General features: G+C 40.8%; 1 protein-coding gene across 1 annotated transcript in view; it reads right to left on the reverse strand.

The window, feature by feature from the left end:
* LOC125317800 overlaps nt 1-23,204 on the reverse strand; it is a 205,347-nt gene extending 182,143 nt beyond the window's left edge. The window contains exons 1-2 of the transcript XR_007200184.1: nt 23,112-23,204; nt 19,347-19,494 (exon numbers count right to left, since the gene is read on the reverse strand). The gene's annotated coding sequence lies outside the window, so the exon portion shown is untranslated. The remainder of the gene's footprint in view (nt 1-19,346; nt 19,495-23,111) is intronic.
* Between the last annotated feature and the right edge of the window lie 290 nt (nt 23,205-23,494).

Below are 23,494 nucleotides of genomic sequence, written 5' to 3' on the forward strand. Positions count from 1 at the left end.
GGAGATTTTCTCCTAATTTTTTAATGCTTACACTTAATAGTGTTGCATACTTGGAAATGTCCATTTTTCATGCTGGATACATGCAAGGGAGTGAGGCTGATAAATAAACAAAACCAGCAGGTACAGGATTCTGGGATTCTGGATAACTGGAAGTTACCCAACATTCAATAATTACGGATTTCTATCAAAATACACAATAAAAGATTGAGAGCTCATTGCAAGCAGACATTTTCACTTCTTGCTCTCATCAGCAGCAAGTAAATCCATCTGTTTGATCAAATCTTTGTCCAAGAAATGCACCAAGTACAGTTTGCTGCTAAAGTTGAAGTACATCTGAAAAGGTAAAAATACAGTCCTTTGAGTACTCAAAGACCCTGGGTATTTATGTATTTTTACAAGAAGTTCCTTCCTGTTACCATCCCTATTTTAGCCAAATTCCACTTTGAGTAGATACATTTTCCAGTCTGCACACTCTCTGGGTTTGATGAGATGCTTTGATTGGGACTCAGCTAGTACCTGAAGCACAGGATTGTGGGTGTGGCAGGTACCTCTGCTCCTGCTGTACTCAGTGACCTCTGCAGAGGGACACAGCTCTCTGCCCCATGGGCTTCTATTCTGCAGAGGCCTGAATCCTCCTGGCCAACCAATCGACCCTGTTGCCTTTATACTGGCCATGCCAACCTGAATTTAAATATCTTCCTTCTCAATCTAGAACTAAATCTTGCTATACATGGCCAAGCAAATCCTCTGCCCTCCTTTCTAAAACCCAGCAAACAATGATGTTGACATTCAACTTCTGCACAAACACCCACACATTTCCAAATTTCAGTTTGAAGTGAAATAAAAACAAATAAAAAAGCCTTTTTTTTTCCAATGTTACAGAACCACAGAATCAGAGAATTGTTGAGGTAGGAAGGGACCTCTTGGGGTTATCTTGTCCAACCTTCTCTGCTCAAGCAGGGCCACCTGGGGCTTGCTGCCAAGGAACTTGTCCTTATTTCCAAGGATACACGGATACACGGACGGAGACTCAACAACCTTCCTGAGCAATCTGTGCCAGTGGTTGGTCACTCTCATGGTGAAAAACTTATTTCCTCTGGTTCCACATGCTGTCTGAAGTAGGGTACTTTTAATGGGAACTTTAAATGACAACAAGATTCCTTGACCATGTATTGGTGAGCAGAACACTGCCATTTGTGGATGAAGATTAAGAACTACTGATCAGTACAGCACCGCTACTCTTGTGACTTGAAGAATAAAGCTGATTGTACTCATCAATATCCTCACAATGTGAAGAAATTATCTCCATAGATCTTTATAAATCTATGAAGAGAATTGAGCAAACCACAGGAAAGACTAATGTCTGTAGCATAAAAGCAGAACTGGCTTATGCAACCAGCTTCATGTGTATTTTAGTACTATTTCTTTTAAGCATAGCAGCCAATAGATTAAGTCTGAACTTGAAAGGTCATTTAAGAAAAGTAGGAAAGAAATGCTATCTTCTAATATTCATATTTTTACATAGAAAAAAATTTGATTTCTCAAGATCAGGCTGCTTTCTCCAGCTTCTTGCCTGTGGTAGATGAGCATAGCTATATTTACTTCAGTAAGACTCACCAGATGGTAATAGTGTAAAATAACCTGTGTTTTTAAGCTGTGTAGTTTTCAAATCATATCTTTATATATATAGATAGATAGATAGATATAGATAGATAGATATATACACACACACATATGTTTTAATTCTAATACATGCTAGGAAGATAGAAGACCCTTAATTAAAAAATTAAAAAAAGAAAAAAAACCAAACCAACCTACAACCATTCAGAGGGTTGACAAGAGTGCCTTTAATGGCCTTAAAATGCCTGCTAAGGCAACTTAGATATTCAAATAGTCATACCTGCTCCTGGTGCTTAGCATGTACCACCACAACTATTCTGGGCAGCCCCAGTTATTCACATTTTGATTGTTTAATGTCTTTGACTTTTTCCAACCTATGTTGATTAGCTTGCAGGGAGAGGGACAGCACAGGCAACATGGCTTCCATTTGATGTACCATTTCACAAAACCTTTACAGTAATCAATGAAAAACATGCCAGAAAAAGAGATGCTGCAATAAATGTTGTACTACATTGCAAAGAAAATCTAACTTTCTACAGCAGAGATGCTGTATGTCATGCAAATGTACATGCAAAGATGCATGTACATTTATCTCTCTGGTGAATAAAGATTTAGCTCTAGTGAGAGAAGGATACACTTGAAAGCTGGAGTCATATTTCTCAGTCAAAACAACACTAGGGTACATCTTCAACAGTTTTCATGCTCTTATGTTTTTATTATTAAGCGACTGACTATGGCCTTATCACATACAGCAAGAAAACAAGATGTTTTGCCAGCACATTTCTAATTTGATGGATCATGACTTTTATCTCCCAGAAAGGATTCGATCTTTGCATGTGCTTTTTTATGGCTACTATTTAAGGCACTGAGCCATGGCAGTATCTCACATGAACCACTTCTAGAATACAAAAAATAGTTTAAAAATGCAAGAGCAGGTACCAGTGATTTTTGCAGTAATTGGGGCTGAGGGGTACATGACCCATGACATTCACAATGACTGAACCTTATAACACACTTCGCTAGTGCTTGAGTCTCAGTTTTCCTTTGGCACTCAAGGTACTTCAGTGCCATGCTTGAAATTTAGCTGGTTTTGCCAGTGTGTCATCTTCATATATTGTTGTAAGTATACAAAGAAGAGTAAAAGACACCTTTACTTTTTGATTCCCCTACTGTCCAGTCCCCCTTCACACACCATATAGAGGAAAGGAATGAACACACAAAGCTCTTGTGACCAGAAGTTACAGGTTTCCTGGGAGGGTGATGTGGGCCACATTTTCTTCCAAACATTCTGTGGACAAATAGGTAGCAACATTTTACATAGTGCCTGTATACCTAAAGCAGCAAGTAACTTCTGCTAAGTACATACTCACCTAATCCCCTGCTGCTCCTCACAAGAGGTTGTCAGGCCCTGCTGACTTCTTGCAAAAACTCAGGTGACAAAAGAGCCAGCAGCATTTCTGCACTGGTCTCAGAAATTTAGTATTTAAGTGGAATCAAATCACTTGAGAGAGAAACAAAGCCAGAAGTCATGCAAAGGCTCCTGTTCCCTGTGTGTCAGTGCCATCCTAATTCACAAGTAGAAGGCTATTATTCTACCAACCCAGAATACTACCCACATCAAAGAATAGTGCATGATAACGGCATTAGAACAGATTAATTCTGTGAGATCAAAGCTTAGCAGTTTCTAACATTGGATGGCTCATGATGAATGGTCCATGATGACTGAACAGGCAAAGTGTTTAAGAAGATACACAAGTGCAAGTGCAGAATTATCTTTCCCTGGGGACTCCATGATTTTCCGAGGTGAGCCTATGGATATTTCTTTTATTTTTGTAATGTTTTTTAAGCTACTTAGGTTTTTGGTTTACAGACTTCCAAATTCAGTTTTGAAAAGTCACTGACAGATCACCAACTAATGGAAGCCAACAAGCAAAAATCAAGGAATGCCTGAGCAAGCCACAAGTAGTTTTTTTCTTTGGTCTTTGCAAAGTTCTTCAGAGAACAGGGTCTCTGATTTTCTTCCTCTACTTTTCAGACTTGAAAATAGCATTATCAATGAGCTTCCCTCAGCAGATGCGAATTTTGGTATCTGTCAACCTCACTCCCAGGGATCTGGACCGCAGACCTGCAATAATTGCATCCTATCTGGATGTACTATGATGCTTTCTGGTCCTACTATGTCAGGAAGCAGCATGAGGGAGCTGTTCCATGAGGAAGAGGAAGCTGAGAGCCAAGCAGGGTGACAGAGCTGGTAAAGGCAACGGTATCAGCAGCAAGAGCCCAGTCTCACCACACCGTGTGAGGTAAGATCCCAGGACAGGCAAGTTGGTAATCACAGAATCATATAATACTTTGAGTTGGAATGGATCTTTTAAAAATCAAGTCCAACCCACCTGCAAACTGATCATGAATATTTCCGTGGATGGAGAATCTCTGGGCAATCTATTTCAGTGTTTTGTCACTCTCATTGTAAAAAACTTCTTCCTTATATCTAATCTAAATCTAATCCTTCATTACAAAACCATTATCCCTGGTCCTATCAGCACGTGCCCATGTAAAACATTCCTCTCCCTCTTTCTTTTATAAATTCCCTTTAAATACTGGAAGGCTGCCATAAGGTCCCCCCATATCCTCCAGGCTGAAAAATCCTAAATAAGTAATAAGACATCAGGCCTGAGGTCAAGAAATCAGTCCACAAGTCAGGGCCAGGATCTAGTGTGTGTACAGGCACAAGCAACAGGCTGCAACACCTACTGTGGAGAGTCCCAAGCAGGAAGCAGTCTCATTCCCAAGCAGCTGTGGGAAGCCTCTGCCATGGGAAGCCTTCTTCCAGCTTTTGGTAAAAAAAGCCCAAAGGTAAAAAGGGCTTTTCAAATATCTCTTTCTGACCAGAGACGTGCCCTTGAGTGCAGAGGGCCAAACTCCTGGGAGGGGTGTGGAATTGTGTTCCAGGTTCTGCCACTACTATTCCAGAGGCAAGGGGGGCTTTCCCTGCTGTCTGCATTTCTCCATACATTGCAGTTGCTTCTGTGGAAAATGCTTTACAGGCTGGATGACTGACATGACTTCCTTGCTAAGTGTCTCCTCTCTGGCGTGGCCCTTCATTCACTCTTTAAAAAAAGCCATTGAGGAATTTCAATTTATATTATTTGAAATAACAAGATTTTAAAAGCAGTTCAAGTAGAGGAAATCACTGTTGGAAGGCCATAGCTGAACCACCAATTTCATCTTTAAAATGGATTTATAGCCCATCCTCTCAAAACTCCTATAAAAAGAAACTTTAACCCACAAGAGCTGACATCAGGTCAACAGGAAAACGTCTTCTTAAGCATCACAGTGATGGTAACAAGTGTGTTTTCAGTGACAGTTTAGCCAATGAAAAATTCCCTTGTTTAGGTGTTGCTATAATTCAAAACCTAACTGAAAGTTACACAAATACCTCAACACTTTTCATTTCTTAGAATAGTACTTTGTGAGTTAAGGGCAGGTAATTTCAAGACAAAATACGTGCATCAAAGCTACCTTAAGGAACTGGTACAGGCAATAATGACCTCAAAATGACTACTCACAGAATTAAATACTGTATACAGGAGCCAGCAATTTTAACCTCATTAACTGTAGAGTAACCTCAGTTCACTAACTCAATTACTTAAATGATTCACACAATCACTATTCCTTAATTACTAGCAAAACTTTAATAGCAAAGGTGTAAAACTGTGGAGACATCATTAAAAAATAAAGTTGCTAGGTTGGCCTCCAGTGCTTTAAATTCATTCTGCCTGAAAATGGAGCTTGGAAGAACACTGACTATTAAAGCTATGGTCCTTCCAAATTTGTCTGTTGCTTTGGAAGAATTTGAGATGCAATCTGTGAAAATGGAGAGAGACTTAACAAACTCTGGATCTGATATAGAGAGGTCATCTTCATGACCGTTTTTTTGTCGGCAGTCTTGCATACAAATTTAAGAGGGACAGAAATGGGCTCTGGATCAGTTTTTCACTTTGATTGATGTGGGCGGTATGGTGGTGGTGTTTGATCATTTAAGAAAGCAGTAGAAAAGTTTGCAGACAAATAAGTGAGCTGTCTTGAACCTGACACCCATTGAAAAAATCAGAGGTAGGAGAAAATATTATCCCGAAAAGAAGGAGACAAGACAGCCATAGACACCTGCAAGTTTCAGGGTAAGGATCACTGTTGAACTACCATCTTAGTAACAAGTTCATTGTGCATGGAAAAACAAAGGGATAGAGGAGGAAGTTCCAGGACATCTCTTGGAAAACTAGCAGGGAATGGAAGGGGAGAGGGAAGGAAAAACGATTTCTCTCAGGGGTACGCTGAAGAAGCAATTAATTACAGAGTGAAGAAGAGAAGCAGTACCACAATCACAGCTGAAAGCATCAGAGGAGTCAAGCAGATCCCTTCTTTCCTCATTTCCTCATTTCCTCAGTGCTGCAGGAAACTGCCCTGTCATGTCATTGGAAGTCAGATGCCAATTTTGAGCTTAGGTGCATAAGGAGGCCTTGGGAATGTTTTCAATAGAGCAGACCGAGACACAGAACTTGCTTCAGTTTTAGTGCAAAAACAAAGTTTGCATGAATTGGTTCCTTATAATACTTTCATATGTTGTTTTTTCCCCTGTTTTCTACAGCTGTGTAAAGCATGACAGTAAGAAAAGTGTCCCCATTAGATCTATTCATTCCACAACAATAATACATACAGTACAACAACAGAATATGAATGAGCCACAAAATAATGAGCCTGTAAAATTTATGGAGGCAAGAAGTCCATTTTTTTAACCAGCTGAGAAAGAGACTACAGAAGCATTTAACCAATTATCTGTATACTCTGCCCTTTTCTCAGCATATCCGGAAGCACAGGCTCTCTTCCCTGACACCTCGGGAGAGGAGCTGCCAAGCATGACTCTGCCTCCACTGCTGCAGCTACACCCACTCCTGTACTCTGTGGCAGCATCAGGGAGCAGCAGTCTCCCTTTTCTTCCTGCAAATGTGAGTGAATGTCCACCAGTCTAGAACTGAGAATCCCAGACACATTGCTGCCAGTGACTAACCCAGCCTCCGTCACCCTGAAATCTGGAGGGAACACAATGAATTTCTCCATAAGGCATATCCGTTTTTATTGATTGCCACAGTTGTGGGGTCTCTTTTTAACACAATGCACTTAAGAAACTGTCATTTTTGTTTCACACCAGATATGTGCACATGTATGCAATTTTTATGAACTACTTTCCTTTCTAGAGATGAAAGTTATCTGCCTCTGGTGTCTTTCTCTCTTGGGTTTTGTATCCTTAGTGATGCTCCCATACAGGAGCTCTGTTTTTCTCCCTGTAAGTGCCAGTCTGGATTGATTTCTGTTCCTCAGCAAATTCTGGTCACTCCCTTCAGAATGATTTCCAAATCTTCCTGTGATCTCTCTCTGGCAGTTGGCTGCAGTCCAGGTCCTTCTGGAACCTGACATTGCACTAAGGTCACTTTCTTAAGTGTAGGTTTGTGACTAAGTTGTGACAAAAGGGGAAATAATTTTACTTTCTGCTTTCCCCTTTTACTTAAGAACATGCTGTATATATAGATTTCTGTCTCTAGACCAGCTCATGAAATGTTTTAGTGCTCTTTCACATTTAGCAGTGCTGTAAAATAGCAGCAGCTCAGTTCAGTGCTTTAGCAGTATTCCTGTTACTTCCAGTGCCTGATCCAGCTATTCTAAAGTTAGTTCATGGATCTCAACACTTCCCTCTGCCTGCCTTTAGACTATAGCCTTCTCAGTGCCTGCTGTGTTTGTACAGTCCTGACCAAAGATCCTCCCTCACCCACAGCAACTGTCCTGAGACCCAGCAGTAATGTCTGCAATAGAACTAAATGTGGTCTTTTTCCTGTGTCACACAGAGGTGTCAGGCTTAGAAATGTTTGTTATACTGTCCTAGGAGTGAAATTTAATGTGTCTAGCTACTCTTAAGTTTGCAGGATTGATTTCCAAATCCAGGGAGGCATATGCCAAACACAGCATCAAACAGACGCAACTACCACTGCTCCAAATTTTGGCTTCACTTCATGTCATTACAAAAAGCAGCTCATTTCCCGCTGTGGAGGAGGTGCAGAATTATGCAGGAGGTCAGACTCCATCATTCTGCTGATCATTTCTGTCCTTTACTGTCTAAAAATAAGTTTTCAAAGCCCTTCTTAGGTCTAATGGAGGCTTCATAAGAAATCCCTGAACTGAGATCCATTTCTGGATTCATGCAAACAGCTGAATGGATCCATTTGCAAGCCAAGGCTCTGATCCAGCAGAGAGATACATTCTTATTTCCTTTACTAGCTGTTTTTAAAATTCTAAATGTTGATGCTTCATTCTTCACTTTCTGCAATTTCTTTTAAGTGACTTTCACAAAGGACAGTTGGCTAATATTCAGTCCTCAGCTTTGTACAGGAGCTGGTGGTCACAAAAAGTGCAAAGCAATATTCCAGCAAATTTCCTTGTCCTCCTGCACTTCAGTGGGGTTATTTGCTGTTGCTCATGAACATTTGATTTGCAGCAGCAGCACAGGTGATATTACCAGTTTCTTCTTATATCCTCAAGCTAATAATTCACTGTACCACAGGAAGCCAGTATAAGATGATTGAAAAGGGCAAAAAAAAGTTTTGGGAAATATCTAATTCCTGAAATGGTAAGAGGTTGGATCAACTTTTCTTTTTTTTCCTAACCAAAAATCACAAATTTCTATTTTCACATTATATTTATAGCAGCTGCTGAATATGCTTATGGCAACTTCCACTTAAAAGAATAACCATGATTTTTGTAGATTTGCCCTATATTAAAATTTTTTGGCTTAGCAGTATCTGGTATCTGAGCAATACAATATTACATAAAATTCTTGGATTTTAATAACATTTCTGGATATGGATCAGTTAATAAACTTTGTTTTACCAACCACCTAACAGATACCCAGCTACGACTGCTTAATGAATGTTTCCCTGAAATGAAATCTGGAACATTTCGAACTATCAGACTGATGGAAAAAATAATTCTCTGTAAGAAAACCCTGTTGCAGATTCAGTTCTACATAGCTGAAGCTCACTTTATTTCAATTGGCAGCGTCTTCACGTTTGAAAATCTTCTCACATGGCATTGTGGCAGTCTTTTATGTTCACAGTGATTATTTACTGAACAATATGCTAAAATAGGTTGCTGGAAGTGCAAGGCCAACTGCTCCCACGCAGTCTAGCTTCCGGAAGTGCTGTATCCCTTCTGGACCTATAGGTTCTGCACGGTAAGGTAGGCACAGAGCCTTTTCCAGGGGCAGGCTTGAAATGCTTGAACATTACATTAGGACTAAAAGTCTGCACACTTTGAAGTGGTGTTACACAAAGTCAAGTGGCTGAGCTGCAAATGTTAAGCCCTCTCCCTGCTCTGGGGTGAAAAATGCGGAGCCGCACCTGCAATGGCAGCTGCACCTGGTGATGGAAGCTGCACCTGCAGTGGAAGCTGCACCTGCAACGGGAGCCATGCAGTCCACGACAGCTGCCTCTTGCTGCCCTCAGCTGCAGGTGTCAGGATCATAAGGCCACCTATGCACTGCCTGGAAGGCTTGCAACGTGCCCTGAAGAAAACTGTAACACCTTGGGCTGCCATGCTTCCATCTTTCTTTTTATGAGAAGGAAAGACTGGAAAGTGGGAACAAGCTCCAGTGCCTGAGCTTACATTACAAACCTGACAGGGAGATGCCAGCCAGCTCTAGCATGAACCCAAGCTGGATAAGCACAGGCTTGCTTTGTAGTCCTGTTGTACAATCCTGAGCTCAAGGCAATAAATCAGCTTCCTTGTTCCCATCTTAACACTTTTATAGCCCCTGCTACAGACACTGCCTCATAATATTATCACAAAAAATAGTATTTGTGATAATGGTGGAGTTGAACCAGCAGTGAGTGCAACTTAGGCACTGAGCTGATGATGAACACTGACTGTGAAGAGGCAGCCACAGCTACAGTAACAAAACATTGGGGACTGTGGTTCCTGTGATAAACAACATGCCACTTCTTTGCTGCTTCCACCAAAGCATTGTATAAGACACTACTGATCAGCTGCATGTAGGTGACATAGCAGTTGCCAAATTGCTAATTTATGGGGGTTTGTCAGGCAAATAGCAGCAGTGGCTGTGGAAGAACTATTAGCAGATGTGAAAATGGATTTTGCTTCATAATTGTCAGGACACTGTAATACATCGGTAATCAGACAGTTTAGGCAGCTCCACCTTTTTTCCAAAATCATTAATTAGAACAGTTCAGCTAAGCCAATGGTGTACATTTCTCCTGAGTTCATGAACTGGCTTTTGACAGAAAAACATGCAGACAGGAAAAGGGGGCAAAAAACCCACAAAGGTGGAACTAAGACATCCTAGTTAGGGACTGCCTTTTTCTTTTATGGCATAAGTGAAAAGATACCAAAAACGACCTTTTCACAAAACAAATACCTTTCAATCTTGTCAGCTCAACATGAGTGTGGGTATTTCAGCTGCTGGACTGAACTACTAAATGTCACAAACATCAAATGCAGGTGTATTCTCTCTGGTATAGACACTGGGGTTGTAGTGTCTTTTTTGCAAAAGTAACAAAACAAAACAGAGCTTACTACACCTGCTGAGGAAGGAAGGCAGCACAGGAGAACATCTAGTCCAAGGAAAGAGATTTCACAACCTCTCTGGGCAACCTGTGCCAGTGTTTGATCAGCCTTTGAGAAAACATTTAAGTGGAACTTCCCGTATTTCAAATTGTGCCAATTACCTCTTTTCCTGTCACTGAGCACTAGAGTCTGGCTCTGTCCTCTTCCCTCATCCCCACCCAATCTGGTATTTACGCCAATGGGTAAGATCCCCTAAATCTTCTCTTCTCCAGGCTGTACAGTCCCAGCTCCCTCAGGCCCTCCTTACATGCCAAATGCTCCAGTCCCTTAATCTTCTTTGTGGCCTTTCACTGGGCTTGCTCCAGTACATTCAGGTCTCTCTTGTGCTGGGGAGCCCAGCAGTGAACCCAGAACTCCAGATACGTCTCACGAGTGCTGAATGGAGGGGGAGGATCACCACCCTCAGTCTGGTGACATCCTGCCTGCTGCAGTACATGGGCACAGCCAAGCAGGTCCCAGGGGCCAAAAGACAATACAAAACTTGTCATAGAATCATAGAACCATTTAGATTGGAAAAGATCTGTAAGATGATTGAGTCCAACTGTTAATTTTGCACTGCCAAGTACACCACAAAACCCTCCTCCTTAATGCCCAAGCATTTATAGAAATTGGAAACTACTCAGCCAACCAGCTAGGAATGTGAAGGCAACATCAGAAAGCTGGTTGGGGGAGAACTTTTTCAAGTATTCTGGGGAATAATGCTGAGGGATTTATTTTATTCCTATACTTAATCTACCTAATCTTTTGTCATTTTCAGATAACACTAGTAAACTTTTACATAAACAAACTACTCAACTATTCAGCTGGAAGCCATGTGTGGAAGCCATTCTCTAGCCCTTCTCATTGTACAGAGACTACAGCTGTTAAATGTTGACACTTTTTTTTTTTTGCCTGTTTAAGAGACATTCAATTTATAGAAAAATTTCACAGGTCTATGTAGTTTATCTTCACAAGCCTTTTTACTTTAGCTTTTGGACTGAAACACTTCAAGCACTTCAAACAAGTATCACATGGCGTTCTGAAGCCTGCTACAGAAATCATAATAAACGGCCTATTGTAGAAGAAGCACCTAAACACACAAAGAAGACATGATTCATTGGAACTGGGACAATTCAACATCTTCTGTAGAGAAGTATTTACTTCTTTCTGATTCACCATTACCTGAGGTGTTTCTCTAAGCAGCAGCAAAGTATCAAAGGTAAGAAGAATTTTAACAGCTCAGCATATGAATAACAGACTTATAGTGAGACACAGCAAACCAAAGCTGTCATAAGGAAGATGAGACAGACAGGTTTGCTCAGGGATGGAACACTATAAGCAACTCAGTAGTGCTGGCTGCAGACGTGCCTGTGGGAGAAAGGCAATGAAAGCCCATAAAAAAGGATAAGAGAAACTTTTAGAGATGCAGTGCAGCCTGGAAAGGGGTGTGGAATTATGACCAAAACTAGACTCCTACTCTATTCAGAGAAATGGGATTTTGTAGGTGTTTGAAATAACATTTGTAGTAAAGAAAAAGAGGGCTCTGTATCAATTCTTTTTTTGAATGAAAAAGCTTGTAAGACCCTGAATAATGACTAAACCCTCAGGTCAAAGGTACACCTACCCGGACAGGAGAGAAATTGAGATGCTATTCCTGCTGAGCCAAGGTGAAAAGAAGATATTCATTGAGCTTAATCAAAAAGTTAACTGAAAGTATTTAAACAAACCTGGCAGAAGAGCTAGAGGCTTTACTGCAGGACTATGGAAAGCCTGAGAATGTCTCCAAAGGCCTCAACACCCACAGCTGCAATTTTTGCTGCGGAAAAACATCCAAAGAATGGTTGAAACCTGGCTTCTGAATTGCTTTTGGAGGTTTTAGGAGGTTTGATCATAGGTTTGCTATTTATAAAAAAAGAGCCAGAGTCAACACATTTCTGGACTAAAATCACTGTAACTATAAAAAGCCATGAAATATAATTTCTAAATATGCATCTTAAGTATCAAGCAGATACTTGATAGCAGATACTCATACAAGAAAGGAGTTCAACTATTGATTTACACAACAAATTTTTGTTCTGGAGAGAAGGACAAAATCCTTGTTATTTTGCACAAAATCACCCTGGGAGGATATGAACTACCTACATTTTTATTTAGAAGCCTCTTAATGCCTCAGATTTCATGGGTGATGGATAGCTGTCTATATTTCACAGGAAGAGCTGCCATGCAGGAAGGCGCCCTTCAGACAAGAATCACAGAATAGCTGCTTGTGATAATGGTTTACAGTGCACTTGCAGCACATATGAAATCCCTTCAGAAGCAAAGATGGTTTTTATAAAAAAGATAAAACCAGAACTGAATTCTAGGGACAATCAGGCAATAATTCCATTGTGAACTGTGATTATGGAAGAGCCATAAATCAGGCAAAGATCTGCCCAGCAGTGTAACCCACTTGCCAGCAGAGTTATCTGAAACATTCAAGTCTCTGGCAGCAATTTTAACTAATGAATCCACTGTAATTAACTCATTAGCAGTTGTTCCAATGACTTTAGCACTGTAAGCCTCTGAGGCTCCAGAAAGCTAGATATTTTAGAGGTTGTAAATTTTGCTAGAATGTGGCAGATATTTGCACAAGGCTCTCCTCAGTAAACAGAAGTGAGTTCAACCACCTTCCCCTTCTTGGGCAAATGTAACATTTGTGGCAACCCTTCCAGGCAGAACACATCCTATGGTGCTTTTCCATGGCTACTCAGGCTGCACAGCAAGGCCAGCAATATACACACATCCTTTTATGCTTAACAGTCAGGTCTTTCTTTACTTTTGGGGCTAAAACAAAACCTCCTACAGCTACAGCTCCATTAGGGACTACAGCAGCTGGCAGTCCTGACTTTGTGCAGCAAAGAACAATAGATGTATAACACACAAAGGTCATTTCTGTGACGGAGTGGGACCTGCTCTAACAAGTTATGAATATGTAGCCAAAAATGGAGTTTGACAGGTGTTTTCTATTCTCTAGGCTGAAGGCCTGCACAATGCACTCTTCCCTTAACTGGGTCTTGCAAAAGCTACTGAAACCCACTACAGCATCATACCAAGCCCCATATCAGTCGATGCTCCTCCTTGACCAGGACTGCATGACCCAAAGGCTTCCTTGCAAAGCATCCCAAGCAGGAGCACCTTATCCAAGTCCATACCGCACAGGTTCAGGCACTGAGAGAGGACAGGCCACTGGGGGGCCAACTATGCAGACACCAACTGCATCCTCACTTAGATCTCACCCAGATTCTCTATATGTGCCGTGTACAAGGCCAGAATGCTGCCTAGCCAACACTAATCCCAGTGTGCAAGTGGGACCAGAGGGTCTTTCCAACCTAGGCAGCCCTCAGCATCCCCTGCCCCTTTTCATCAGGGGTACAGCCTTCCAGTAAAAACATATTGCAAGAAAAGAGGGAGAAAAGCCACTCCACACCAGGACAGCTATCCACACTTATCGTTCAGAATCCATTCTTGCCAGTACTCCCCAAGGACACCACATGCAAGTCTTGGCCTTCACTAGGCTGGACTCCTTGAAGATCCCTGTTCCACAGGGGGTGCTCTCTTCCAAGTCTTTCTGGCACATGTGTGTTTTACCACCATACCTGTCAACTCTGCTGCTACTGGTTATGTCACACTCCTCCCCATGGAGAGACACTGTGCCATGTTTTCCCGTGGGACTCGCTCTAACATGCACAACAGAGCTAGAAAAGCCTAGCCTGCCCTCGGTTCATATGCCTAGTACAATCCTTTATACCTAAGGCAGAAGATCTGGACAGACTTGTTGCTTTGAGAATAAAAACACGTTTCAGCACTTAAGTTGTTTCTTGTATCAGATGCTTAATGCAGAATCATCTGCATTTTATTTTTAAATATTGAGAGAAACATTTTATGAACTGTCACTATCGAGTCTGGCAGATAATAAGTGTAGCTGGGCCATAGTTTCTAGAGTTTCATCACAGTTTGGTAGTAGTTAAGCATTTTCTAATGAAAGATAGAATTTGTAGACACTGACAACATACCGGAACTGCAGGGGGTAGAAAAACACAAAACCAGATAATTCTGAAAGATGTCAGTGACGATCATGAGAATTTGCAGTCCAGGCAATGCCTGCCCAAGTCTGGGTACAGCAAAAACAAGCACCCTGGGGTGCTGCTCTATTTCTTTTAGATCTGGACCCTGCTGACACTAAAAGAGAACTGGGGGAGGAAAGGACAGCTCGGTTATGGAGGCTGGAAGGAACAGGACAGCCCAGTCAGGACACACCCGGGGTGCTGGTCTGACTTTGTTTAGCTCTGCCTGCAGCCAAACTCCGGCTCACAGTAGTGATTATATAGCTCCTAGTGCACCAAAAGCATGGCTCCTCAAAAGCCATGAGGAGATGTAAGATCTGTTGGGCCAAACAGTGTCCAGAACAGCTGGCAGCTGGCAGCTCAGCCACAGACCAAACACACTTAGAAGAGGCACCAAATCTCCCCTGATCTGCTGGCAGAGCAGCAGCTCTGTGCCGGTGAGCTTGAGCCCTTCAGGAAGATAACCTTCCACCACTCCTGTGGTGTTGGCACTAGCTAACTGGGCAGACAGGACAGATGACCCCAGAACAAAGTAAAAAGCAGCAGCAAGTGCCAAGCAAGACAGGACATCACTTCAGCTCCATCAGAGTGTGCCAGACAGGTGAGGATACAGTCCCTGAAGCAGCGATCTCAAACCTCTGGTGTAGCAGATAGCTGAGGTAGCTGTCCCCACATCTTTAGCTAATTTTCATATGCAAATAGGGTCTCATCTTGCATGTTTGATAAATAACCTTTACTACTGCTACTGATGTCTTCTTCAGCACAGATAGACTGTGCACTTGCCACAATCAACTGATACAAACCTAGTCTTTCTCAGTCTGCAGCATTCCAGTTTTTGGAGGAGGAAAAGACTAAATTTGAAGCTTAATTATTTAAAATAAATTACTTACCTCACTTAAGAGTTAGAGATGTGATTTAACAAGTTAAGGACTGACATTTAAAAGTTTAGTGGTGAGTCAGACTGTGCCAAAAGGGTGCAATTGAGAACAGAGTGAAAAGTGAATGTAAACTCTCTGGAGCTTTAATCTTGATTGCAATATTACTGACAAAACTCAGCCCAGAACTGACCCAGATTCATCTTGCCTAGCTTTTTAAACATAGATGTGACACCCCATTTAGAAACTGTTGTCCTACACACCATCTGTAGTTTATGGAGAAAAATCAAGACCTCTGGGGGAAATCAGCCTGATCTGAATCCCAGATCTCAACAGCCTGTTAGCAATATTCCCTTCCCGTTTAAAAGAAGTCTCCTGATTGCATCACCCCTTGCATCTGCGAGCTGTAGGAGTCAGGCTGTTCATAAAAATCTGCTTTAGACACCACAACATCTAGAACTTACCCTCTCTACTCAACTTTCCTAGCTTGCTGTGTTGCCTGCTCTGTCACTCTCCTACAATGACCACAGAGGATTCCTGTGGTTTAGGGGCATGGCCCAGCAGGTGCCATTCTGCACACACAACAGGTTAAAGCATGGAGTTTACACAGCCATCTGGAACACATCTCCAGTTCATTTTGAGCACCCATAGGCACAGGACTCCAGATGAAGCCTCATGAGCCTTTTTTAACAGCTGCCAGTTTGTGGTGGCCCCATGGCCACCAGGGACACTGCTCTGCTGTCCAACTGGACCCACACTCCTCTTCCGAAAAGCTGCCCCAGCCTGTACTGGTATTTGGGGTTATCCTGCCTCAGCTGTTGGTCATTTTGGCCAGACTGCCAGGATGCTTCTCAATAGTAGCCCTGTCCTCCAGCCTATCAGCCTGGTGTCATTCAGGGAGGGCTCTGCTTCCATTTACCATCTTTCCAGGCATTTCAAAAGGTAAAAACATCCCACCTTTGTTTCCTTTTGCCTCTTTCTGAATCCTCCCATACAAGGGGCATCACTACAAAGTGGAGTAAGAAACTATGTGTGACAGATTGCATTAACAAAGCTCAGAAAAAGGAACAGAATGGGAAAACTTTCACTATTCTTATGTTTTAAGCGCACACAAACAATGCAAGATTCCTATTTGCCCTAAAGGTACATAAATTTTTACTGGCTTTATTTGCTGGAAACAAAGCGTAATGTTCAGTATCACAGCACAATGATAGGGGTCTGTCAGTTGTGCAGTCACTGGCTAGATCAATAAAATAAAAATGCAGTTTCAAATCGACCAAACATAAAATAACATCTCTGAAGGCAAAGAACCAGAACAGTCTACAAGTTTGATGGACTGTTGAAGAAAAAGATTCAAGAGTTCTTTCAGTAAAGTTCTTCAATTTGCCAAGGTGTAATAAACTGGTATTTAAAAATATACACTGTACTATGCTTAGCGTGAAAATCAAGAGAGACCATACCACCAATATAACTAACTAACTAACTAACTAACTAAATAGATTCTACTATCAAAACACTGTATTCATTTTGCATTTTCTTGAATAGGAAAAGAAATATCTTTTCCTTTAGTGAACTCGAGGTGAAGAGGGATTAAAGTGATAACATTCAAAAGAAATGCATTTGTTTATATCATCTAAAATAGGTGGGAAATAATGACACAGAAGAAAATATCAAGATGACAATGTAAGCTATGGAAGATTTTAAGATGCCCTTTCATGCTGAAAAGCAATGCTGTAATAGCACTTTCCAATTCCATGTATCTCTGTTTTCCCTAATTTTTCCCCAAGATTCTCCATATTTATAAGTGGTTACTGTTTCAAACTTGTGATCAGACTTTCAACACTTTTTTTTTTTTTTTGCAGTGGGGATACTGCCCAGTTTCAGAATTCCTACAGGAAATTAAGGTTCTGCAATCACAGTTTGCATTTAGAGATAAGAAAACATTGAGTTGTCCCCATCCTATAAACCAGCTCCCCAGTTAGGGAAGACAGACCCTAAGAAGGTCTTTTTGTTTCTGTTTTTTCTGGAGAAAAGACAACAGACTAGTCTTTAAAGCACACCTACATTACATATGGAAAATCTAATTCCAGGTGTTTCATTGGTATTGACCACATCAGGGATTCAAACACAGGTGTCACAGGGCAGTGTCCTAAGTGGAATCACACAGTGCTATTAGGAGCACTTTGCAAATGGTCCATGAGCTGAGAACAGCAGGAGCATATCCACATATTGCACTGATGCTTCAGGAGTTCATGCGGTGAGAAGCACAGCAGGGCTGGGAACAGGACACTGGGAACAGGCTCCAGATTTTAAGGATAGAACTCCATAGGAAGAGATTGCTTTCCTTAGAGTAAAGAGAAGAAAGTCACAAGAACACTGGCTGGAAGACACCCCCAGTGGTCACCCAGAGCAACCTCCTGCCCAAAGCCAGTACCCGCTCGGTTCTGCCATGGCTTGGTCTTGCTCAGTCTTGAATACTCTGACAGGCAATGAGGGCATCACCCACCCATAGATAAGGCTTCTCCTCGCATTTAATCTGAGCCCTGCAAGCTTCAGTGCAGCCATTTGTCCCTTACCATATGTTTTGACTCCACCAAGAAGACTTGGGCTCTGTCATCTCTATCCCTGTTCTTTAAATAGCTATACACTGCTCTATACCATACCCACCCTTCGACTTCTTCACTGATTCGCTCAATCTCACACTGTAGTGCTTGTTGACCCACCGGACCCTCTTCTGTAGGTAAAGAGATGCTACTGCTCCTCTGAGGGATATCCAAACAAATCAGGAAACACTGCATTAGGTCACTTCAAGGTTATTCTCCTTTTCTTTCCCTTCCCTGAACTTTTTTTGCAAAACAAGCATATTACCACAAATAGTTGCAATGATACAAATTAACCTTATCTGATAAAAATTAACATGACCCAAAAGCTGTTCCATTGATCCATGACAAAATATGGGGTTATCTTCTTTACTTGAGGTGCCTAACAAAGACAAATAAAGAAACAAAGAAAGATTTACGCCTAGGCTATTATTTTATTCCTAGCTGAAAATTGAAAAAAAGCACCTGAAAAGAGCAATTAATCTTCCTTATCTGAGCTGACTTATCATAAGAGGCATCGCCTTCTGGAGTTGTCTGTTCACTTCATTGCCTGCAAATGGAGGGTGATAGACTTAGGCTCAGGCATCGAACTTAGTGTAGATGACTCCCATGTTACTAGCAGTGTTCGCTAATAATATGCAAGCTAAACAGACAAGCTAACTTCCTCTCCTAAATTCAATCTGGTTTGATAAAGCAAGAAGGAGTAAAAATGTGGTTATGTTTTGATAGAACAAGAAGCAGTTACAAATCTAAATGCAAGGATGGCATTAATGGTGCAATTTGCATCACTCTCCAAAGCTAATGTGCAGCCATTACACTTTCTTTTAGTACAGTGTAAAATGTACATTGTATATTTAACTCAAGAGTTTGGAGACTCTGGGAAGCTTCACTGCTTTCTTACTACAGTGGACACCTTAACTCTGTTCTCTTACTTCATTCATCTCCTCTATGAAATTCCTATACATTATTAAAAAAGGAACACATGACATCTCCTAATGTTATTCTCAATTGCACATTGTTATTTTATATGATTTGTCAATATTACACTCATGATGTGTAGAAATGTAAGCCCTTCTCTACTAAAAAACCACTCCAAAGCCTAAGCTCTAGCATTATTCATACCCCTGCAACATCATGGCAGATTTAATTTATCAGCACCAAAGTGTTTTTCAAAGCTGACAGCAAGGAGTAAGAGCATTGTGAGGGATCATCATATACCATAAATGTTTTGGCTGGGAGAGGTAGATCAAAAGGCATTTTGGCAAGGAAAAAGAGGACCCCTAGGAACAGAAATGTAAGAAAAGTACCTAAGTTAGGAATTTATCCACCTCCTCGCTCTGGAGTAGAAGCAGTGAGGAACTGAACTGAAACCCTGGCTTGCCCTCAAGCAGCCAGGAGGTGTGATGGACTGGACTAGACCAAGAAAACTGAAAACACACGGAACAAGGGGGCCGGAAAGGGAAGATGAAGAGTGGTACCTTCACTCCAGTGCAGAAGCAGCCCTTCCTCAAGACACGATGCAGTGTCATCTGAAAGCCTTTATGTGCAAGGTCTGATTTCTAGACAAGGTGTCTTTCAAAGCTCTTCAATCGTGCAGATCACTGTTTCATGATTGATATTGCCATTCTGTCAAAGAGAAATAGTTGGGACCAGTGAAAAAACTTAAATCTTAACTACTACAGGTTTTTTTCTTCTATAAAATGCTTATTTTATACCCATTTATATACAGGAACACCTATGAAACAAAGTAGACAGTACAGAATTGCAATTCTATGCTTTTTAACAGAAACACTGTAGTTCTGCCTAAGCCAAAATTATTCAAAGGCAAAACATATTTAACTGATGAGATGAGAAATTCAGTGTGGCAAAGATCTTATTTAGCCTCGATAAAGTCTGAGCAAGAAAGAGAATGAAAGAGAGACAAATTCACAGTAGCACTGGCACTGAGGATACAGAGACAAGCTTGGTGGGGAGAGGGCCAGGGTGAGATGGACATTTAACACCATAGTTTTGGCAAAGACTCATATCCTATAATTTTAGCTATCAACAGAGCATCCTCCAGAGAGTGGTGTAAAGCCTAAATTCTGACTCCTTCCAGTCCCTTCCAGAGAAGCAAAGACAAACTCGATTACTAACAGAGGGATCTGTAATTGTTGACTGGAGTTAAAAAGAAGTATTAATTTTCTTCTGTCAAATTTAAATAGATTTATATTTGGCTTATCAAAGGTATTCTGGTACATAATGGTGCAAAAAAAATATCCAGCAGAGAATTGGTAGCAAAAGCAAAATACTTCAAAATTAAGCCCTGTGCCATACCTTGGAGTCACAGCCTTCAGCTCCAGCAGTTTCTGCTTCTCCAGCTCCCTTATCTACCTTTCTATAACGAGTCCGGCTCACAGAAGGTGAGTTCTCTGAGCACATTTTCAGATCAAGAACCTTATTAAAGGAACATAATGTGAGGAAGATAGGACCAAGTGATTGACAGTAATTGTATTGGAAATGGGAAAGGCTGCATAGCCTTTTTGAAATGCAGATGTTCCAGGAGTGTGAGAGGTTGAGATCCAATGCTGCACTGGGCCCATTAAACAGCTTTTTAGTCCAGAAGGGCCTTCAGAGTCTCACTTCACAGGCCACAACATTTCACTGTTTAATTCCTTCATTAAAGCAGTAAGAGTTCATTGTGCTGTATCATATCTAGATTAAAAGGATTTTCAATGAAAAGAATAATCTATAAAACTCCTAGATAAAGTTATTCCAACAGTTATTTAGCCTTGCTGTGAAAAGTCCTCTTTTTTGTCGCCTGAAATAATCTGGTTTTAGAGATTGAGTAGCATCATGCTTTCATTCACTGGATTAAATTGTCATCCTGTATCAAAAAATGTCACTGTGTAGCAACTCTTAAACCACGATAAAATAGCGTACCAACCTTCTCTTTGTCAAAATAAAAAGATTGTGCTTTCTCACTTCTCCTCACAGGCAGCATGCCCAGACCTCTGACTGTGCTGGAAGATTTCAGAGGCATTTGAAACATCAGCACCACAACTGGACTCAGACCCCAGCAGCAGCTTCACCAGGATAGAAGTCACATCATACCTTAACTCCTACAGGATATCTTTCACCAGATATATTCAGGTATCCCTGGTTTCCTTAGTGCCACACTGTACACAGGGTGGTTCCAGAGTTCCCTGACAGCACAATGGCTTTGTACCACCAGTCAGAGGTGACAGCTGTAGAAAACAAGAGCCTGAAACAGCTGAGTGAACGCTGTCTTATGAAAGACTATGTTGTGGTGATGCCTAAAGACTTTTAGCTTTTTTCATGTATTTGTGGCCTTGTAGATTTTTAACATATAGTTGTATAGTTTCTAGTACTTTTCCTGCCCTTTCTCACATTTTAGAATAATGAGCTAACCCTTTCTAACACATTCTTGAAATTCTGTTTAGTCTTATTCTCAAGAAGAGAATTTCTGACAAGGACATCTTGTTTTTCACCAGAATTTGAGAGACATAACAAGATATAGGGCAAAGAACCTCCTGGACCAACTCCAAGGGGCAGACACAAGGGTGGGTTACTGGGGCAACTGATCTCTTATTGGATGTACCTGCAAGATATACTAATTAATTAACCTTTTAATAATTGTGGAAATCCTGTATCACATGTGTGCAAAGCCATATTTGTGCACCTGAAAGCTTTCATTAAAGAACTGCTTTTTATCTTACCCCTCTTGTTTGGAAAGTTTTTGTCTTTTGAGTCTAGGCAGCAGTGGAATCAGAAATACCTGAGCTAGCTTTTAAAAACTTCACTGTGACAGCACGGAGCTCCATACAGCTAAATTTATCTTGTTTCTTGGCAGTCTACAGCATAGACATACTGGGTAAGATTCATCCGGCCAAGTGTAGACATACACATCTGAGCCAGACACCCTTGGCTCCTATATGGACATCTTCTCTGAGAGTAGGTGTTTGAAATAGATTACATGAGTCACCCCTTAAAAGAGCCTACTTTTCTCCATGGATCATACAGGGAACCTAGAATAGCTCAGAGGTAGGCACCTCCAGGATATAGTAAAGTTTGCCAAATTGAATCCCACCCACTCCAAGGAGAGAGGAGAGACTCTTGAAAAAACCCATCAGAAAATTTCAGAAGTCCTGTTTTTGCCTTTTTCTTCTTCCCCCTTCCATCAGGCTAGGTATGAAAACAGTGAGCATTTGAGGCAAAATAGAAAAGAGTTTTGTCAAACTTCTTCATTCAAAATGAACTTTTCCAAGTACTGCTTCACTTCAAACTTGCATGTATTAAGAATTTCAGATTAATTTGCTTTATTTAAAGAATCTCTGGTGGAAAGTTACACTTTTCCATATAACTTTCTACCTTGTTTAAAACTATCAGCCTTCTGTCATTACAACATTTTGGTAATTTCTTCCATTTTTCTGTATGATTTCAGATAAGTCTGGAAAAAGGTGAGTGAACACTTCAGTGTTTGCATTACGACACTAATGTGTATCAGGGTACTGCACCAATTGCAGCTTGGTTATTTTGGAGACTTTTCTGTTTCTCATTTGATTTTGGCAAGCAAAAATAGTTATGTGCAATGTGTTGCTTAGGAACTACATACTAGATACTGCATGAACTCAATAATTATTACTGCAGTTGACCTTCATTTCTTTGTAGACATTAATAATTAGAGTACATATTTTCATTAGGATTAGGAAAAAAAAAACCAACAACTTAAAACACACAAATCCAGATAACACAGTATTTCTTTCTGCTTACAACTTTCCAGTCTCATACTGATCAAATGGGAACAGTGTGTAAGTGGGGCTCACAACCTGAGATTCCAAGAGGTCCATGCACCTTCTTCATTTCTTTGATTTATATTGTGAGAACAAAGTGATAGGGCAGGTTGAGCTCATGGTGCTGGAGATAAGGTGTTTCAAGACTTAGTTCAAGAGATTTCAAATGAAGTCCTCTGCTACAAGTTGCTTCAGTAAAAACAGAATAAATTATTTTTAGCTGAAAAAAATCCGTTTTAATTTTTTCTTCCTTTAGATAGAAAAAATTAGTATTTTATATTAAAAATGATTATTTTAACCCCTCTTCTGTGCTGTTCTCCTGGGATGCAATAGTTTAAGAGAATCAGGAAGATGTGGCCACAGAAATGCCATTTATTTGCCAGTATCAATTACTCCATGTGCTACTGATCTTAAAAGTTGTGCTAGGTAAATGAGCTGGAAGAGACTCACAAATACAATGTTCCTGTTGTCCTCTCTTTGGTTACTCTGATACATTCATCTTCCACGTGCACAGTTTTCTCTTACTGGCCTATCAAGCATGTACATTTGAAAGAAGTAATACTTCTTCCTGTACTACATCATTATTTCTCTTCTTCCCTGTTTGAAGAAAACAACCAAAGATGTTCTCATTTTAAATGGTGACTGAAAATACAAGAAATTCTCAAAATTGCTCTAAAGCAAGTTAAATTAAAGTTTTGCCTTTGAACTGGGATGGAACATTATAGGTTAAATTTTCATTTACTTTGGGGTATATTTAATCTGAAATTTTGGGTGTTCTTTTGGTCTTTCTCAGCAGCTTTTTTAAGTTTCAGCAATGAAAAAGGTTAGCAGGC

Source organism: Corvus hawaiiensis, chromosome 2 (assembly GCF_020740725.1).
Source record: "Corvus hawaiiensis isolate bCorHaw1 chromosome 2, bCorHaw1.pri.cur, whole genome shotgun sequence".
NCBI lineage: Eukaryota > Metazoa > Chordata > Aves > Passeriformes > Corvidae > Corvus > Corvus hawaiiensis.